This window comes from Scophthalmus maximus, chromosome 18, assembly GCF_022379125.1.
Source record: "Scophthalmus maximus strain ysfricsl-2021 chromosome 18, ASM2237912v1, whole genome shotgun sequence".
Classification (NCBI taxonomy): Eukaryota; Metazoa; Chordata; class Actinopteri; order Pleuronectiformes; family Scophthalmidae; genus Scophthalmus; species Scophthalmus maximus.
The window spans coordinates 368,038-374,037 of NC_061532.1; positions in this window are offsets into that span (position 1 = coordinate 368,038).

Here is a 6,000-nt window from a genome sequence, read left to right on the forward strand (position 1 = left end):
AATAGAACACTGTGAAACTACTACTACCCTCTTAAGTCATTAAGGACAAAAATGTCCACTTCCAAAAAACTGCTCTAAAAACTTTACAGATTCATATTTTTTTCAACTTTTTTCTGCATAAATCTCTTAAACAACTTCAGTCCTGCTCAAAACTACCAATCATTAAATCATTTTGAGGATTGTAACCCTTTAAATGCCAGTTTGATTACTTTATGTCACTGTTTTTTTTATGAAAAAAAACACAAAAATTGAGTTATTTTCCATAAAACAAATGTTGGGTGGCAGGGGGATATTTTTGAATCAGTCTTGGTCAGTCAAAGATTGTCTTAAGGACAACAATGTCCACTTCCAAAAACTGCTATAAAAATAGTAGATTCATATTTTTTTCAGCTTTTTTTGGTTAAATCAAAACTTGATCAAAACTATCGAATATTGAATGATTATCAGGATTTTAACCCTTTAACTGCCAGTTTGATTACATGATGCTAATATTTTTTATGGCATTTAAAGGGTTAAAATCCTCAAAATGATTGAATGTTTGATAGTTTTGAGCAGGGCTGAAGTTGTTTAAGAAATTTATGCAGAAAAAGTAGAGAAAATATGAATCTGTAAAGTTTTTATAGCAGTTTTTTGGAAGTGGACATTTTTTTCCTTAATGACTTAAGAGGGTAGTAAATTAAAGTGACGCCTGAGGGTTAAGCTCTCTTCTGGGCAAATGGTTAATGAGTCATTTGCAAAGTTGCCAAGTCTCTTTGGTTGATCGTGCCCATGTTAAGATGAGATAAGAGATAAGCCTTTACCGTCATTATATTCAGAAAACAACGAAATTGCGAGTGCCCCTCCCAGCGGTAAAGAAACTACATTACACATCCGTACATAACATAAACACACACACACACACACACACGCACACACACACACACAGACAGTCAACCACATTCCATGTAATATACCAACATTCATCATAAAACAAGGGCAGGTAGGTTATAATAATAAAATGTTGTTCAAATGATCTTGCATCTTTATAAAATCATGTTTTATCAAAGTCCCCTGAAGCTGTATATGAAATTTGTCGAAATCCAAAAAGTTCTATTCATTTTACTGTTTTCCACATTATGCAAACTAGCAAAAATATATTAGGCAGTAAAGAGGTCCCAGAGACATCTCGGAGGAACCTGGAGCAGTGACTGCAGGAAGGTCTGAGGAGTGCGGGAACACTGACAGATCCAATGAGCGGAGAGATTTCTTCAATAGATCCGACATGCAGCCTCACTATGATCATTTCAATCAACAACCACGCAGAAACAACAACTAAACACCATGAGTGTCCTGTGAGTCCCCAGCACTGTCAGCAACTACAGAACTGACCTCATACATCACGAAGGCTTTTGAAGACTGGTCCTGGATTTCCCATGGTCAAGCCCTCGTTGGACCCCCAGAGAGTAGGGGGGGTTGCACTTCATGTGAGTGAAAGGTGGGTGAAGACATGTTACTATGAAAGAACATCTCTGTTGCCCGGACATTGAACGGCTGGCTGTCAGGTTGTGTCTGTATTATCTCCTGGATCAATGACTACCTGACAGGCAGGCCACAGTTTGTACGACTGGGCCGTGTTCTGTCTGACATGGTGGTGAGTGGTACAGGAGCTCCACAGAGGACTGTGCTGTCTCCTTTCCTGTTCAACATATACACCACTGACTTTCAGTACAACTCTGAGTTGTGCCACTTGCAGAAGTTCACTGATGACTCTGCAGGGGTTGGGTGTATAAGTGATGAACAGGAGTGCTGGTGGACAAGTTTGTGGAGTGGGCGGGAGCAAATCACCTGCTAATGAATGTGGACAAGACTAGAGAGATGGTCTTTGACTTCAGGAGGAAGAGAACAGCTTCACAGCCCCTTTTCATTCTGGGGGAGGAGGTGGAGACAGTGGAGGACTACAAGTACCTGGGAGTCAACGTCGACAGACTGAAGAACTTCCTGAGGAAGCTGAGATCCTTCAACGTGAGCAGCAGGATGTTGCAGATGTTCTACCAGTCTGTTGTTGCCAATGAACTGTTGTTCAATGTGGTCTGCTGGGGAAGATGCATTCGGAGCCAGCGACACAAACAGACTGAATAAACTGATCAAGAAAGCTGGCTTGATAATAGGCTGCAGGCTGGAGACTTTTGAAGCAGTGGTGGAGAGGAGGAAAATTAACAAATTATTATCTATCATGGATAAACCGGGACCATCCTCTCCACCTCACACTGGACAGACAGACTCCTTCTCCAAAATAATCATTCAGCTTCACTGTCACAAGGACCGTTACAGGAAATCTTTCCTGCCACAAACACCTCACCTCTGTCTGACAGAGAGACTCTGGACTCAATCTAACACAAATCTTGGCACATTTGCACACTCATGTTACCATGTGCTTCTGCACATTACTGGTAACTGATTGCACATACTGCACTATTTCATTTAAATTCTTTATATTTATTTTCCTTATTATTTATATTTTTTTGCAATTCATATATTTCTACATTTGTTTTTGGTAAATATTGTATATTCTGTAAAGTGTGTTGTGTGATACCTGCTGTTGTAACACCAGAATTTCCCAGCTTGGGATCAATAAAGTACTTATCTTATTTTATCTTTAGTTCATCTACTAACTAGAGTGGACAGTGCCATCATATACCTCATATCCTCTTCTGTGATTTCTGCAGGACCTTTAACACCATTCAGTCTGCCCTAGGGAAGATGATGACTGCCATGCAGGTTGATGCTCCTCAGGTGTCTTTGATCATGGACTACCTTATCAGATGCCCTCAGTATGTGTGCCGTCAAAACTGTGTCATACCCAGTGGTGAGCAGTACTGGAGCCCCACAAGTGACTGTCATGTCCCATTTTTTGTATCCTGCACACCAACCTCGGGTACAACAAGGGACCGGTCACCTACAGAAACTCAATGACTCTCCAGTATGCATCAGGGGGAGGAGGTCAGATGTCACCAGAGGGCGGGGCACAGGTTGTTTTTTTTGTGAGTTGAACCACCAGTAGCTCAACATTGGCAAAAGAAATGAACTGGTGGTGGACGTCAGGAGATCCAGGACTTCTGCTACACCTCTTTCCTTTAGTAGAGTGATAGTGAAGATGGTACAGGAATAAAAATGCCTAGGTGTCCACTTGGACAGCAAACTGTCTTTTTCCTTTTTTACTTCAACATGGCATTGTGCTGGGGAAGTAGCCTGAGGGTAGCTGACACCAAAAGACCCAACAAACTGTTTCAGAGGCTTGGCTCAGTCCTGGGGGTGGAGCTGAAGCCTCTGCATGTAGTCATGGAGAGGGGGATGTTGTCAAAACTATTCTCTGTGGTAAACAGTATCTTCCAACCTCTACACAATGTTCTGGTTGGCCACGAAGCATGTTAAGCCAGGGACAGAGAACAAATAACTACTTAACTGACCACCACATAGGGTCTTTCCTTCCCGTGACCTTCCAGTTCAAATACTGTAGATTTACTGTAATGTTTCTGTTTGTTCCATGGTCTCTGGTGGCCATGTTGAAGATAGCACCTTTGCTAAATTATGTTGTCACTTGGCCACTAGATGGAATACTTGATTCATTGAAAATCCTGACTGCTGTCAACTAAACAAGTGTACTGTGCTGCCGCATGCAACCTGTCTACTTAACCATTTTTAACAGTCTGTTTGCTATTAGTAGCTACATGTTTTAGCTTAGTCCTGCTCTTAGTACTACTGAACCCATCAGTTTACATGTCATGATGATCACGAATGTGAATACTAAACATTTGAGGTGGTTTTAAAGCATAGAGTATCAAGGTTGTGTTGCCCAATATATTAATGATGGGTCCTCTAGTGGTTACATCATATAGGTGGTTTTCAATTACTTATGAGGGTTACATCGTTCAAGATGTGTCAGTGCTTGATGTGCAAAACTTAAATATGTGAGGAACTGCAGTAAATGTTGAAATATTTGCTGAAGCCTTTGATTACCTTAATTATATTGTAGATAGATTCCGCCTAATATTTACGGCAGGCCAAAAGAGACAGATATTCATTTTAAAATGTCCTCCCTATCATATATATATATATATATATACATAAGTATATTTGATTATACTTTTTAATAACCTTCTCTGGTCGGTTTTTATTCATGCTTTATCAAGTTTGCTCTTGATAAAAATCTGTTTAACATTAAAAGTTGTGTTGCTTTTCAGTCATTATTTAGATTTCAACTATTCTCTCCCAGGCCTTTACAGGGGACCATGAAATACAATTTTCCTAAAAAACATGAAGGATGGTGAATTACAGCCCACTCGCTATCCCACTGACTACTCACCGCAGGTAGTTAGCTCTGCTACTATGTCATGACAAAAGCAACAAATCAACATCAAAAGCAAAGCTTTACTGAATGTCTTTAATTTAATATTGCCAGCTGTGCTAGTGCCCAATAAATCACACAGCAATATACACTGAGCCACACTCTGAGGGTCTGTTGACTGTCTGTCTGTGTTCAGTGGGTCCTGAGTAAAAAAATGATATCAAGCTTTTCAGAAAAACCTATTCACACCTAAATCAAACTTGAGGAGAAAGAGAGGGTTTGACTGGTGAAGTTACTCTCTAGAGTCAGGACATAGTGAAGTTGAAACAACCAGCAAGTGGCTGGACTTGATTTTCGGGCTTTTAGCCATCACTGCTAAGTGATGTTGACAAGTGTTAGACTAATTGGATTGGAGGGTAATATTACATCAAAAGATGTCACCCGCTTCTTTAAAATGGCTGTAATTAGGACATTCTTTAACTTGGACACAGGGGAGATTATGGAGCAGCAGGAATCGGACCACATTACAACCACGCAGGTGACGCATACAAGGAAGTTTCATTTCTTACTGCACATTATAAATAGTCCTAATACTACTACTCCTCCTAGTATTACTACTACTAGCACTGCTACTACAATTACTACTAGTAGTTGTAGTAGTAGTACTAGGGTGTAGACAGGGTTATACTAACTGATGCAAGAATTTAAATTAATTTAATTTAATTTAATTTATATGTACAAATAAATAAATAAGCATTACATTTTTTGGATGTTATGGGTTCTTGATCACAAACTACCCAAACATAATTCGACTGTGTTTCTGAACTCCAGTCAAAAGATTGATAGGGTTTGTTTTCGGTCCATGAAACTGCTGAAACTCAACAGATTCATGGACCTCTTGTGGCTGTTGCTCAGCAAAAGTTAAGCGGTGTTGCTTTAAAGTGTAGACCATGAGGTTGTTGAACACGTTTAACTGGAACCAAGTCCAGTTGCTCCTAATTCAACACCTGGATGAATGAGAATCTCCACAGCCTTTTTATAGTGTAGAATTTTTTGTTGCCAGCCCCAATCCTACAAGTCCTCCAGACAATTAACCTCAGGGGGTTTCTGATATTTAGGGATTACCTGAGTGCTTCATAAGTCTTTTGGCAAAGTCACCAACCTACAAATCCATTTTCAAATGCTTTATATTTTGGCTCAGGAGATAAGCACCAGGTGAGTTAAACACAGCTGTCACCAAGTTTCTAAATATTCACTCACTCTCTCTTAATGGCAAAAGTATGCTGGACATGGGAGAGCTGCCACAGATGGACATGCCACACTGTCTGTGTTGAACCATTGTGAGTGACTGAACCTGTGCACCAGAGAAGCAGGGCTGAGCCAGCACAAGGTCAATTTATCAAATCAAATCAACACTATTTGTATAGCGCTAAGGTCAAGACCTCACAATTTATGATTCTGTTTGTGTGAGAACTTCTTGATAAAGACCACTACCGATGAGCAGCTTCATTCCAACTCATTCATCATGGGCCAGCACTGATCTGCGATAAACATAGGTGTGTGGCATAAACACAAGCTGTAGTCAAGACATCACAGCTACAGGAAGTCACTGAATGACTCTTAGCCTGACTTCATAAGGTTTTATCAGGTCAATATCAACTTGTACTCAGTGTCCA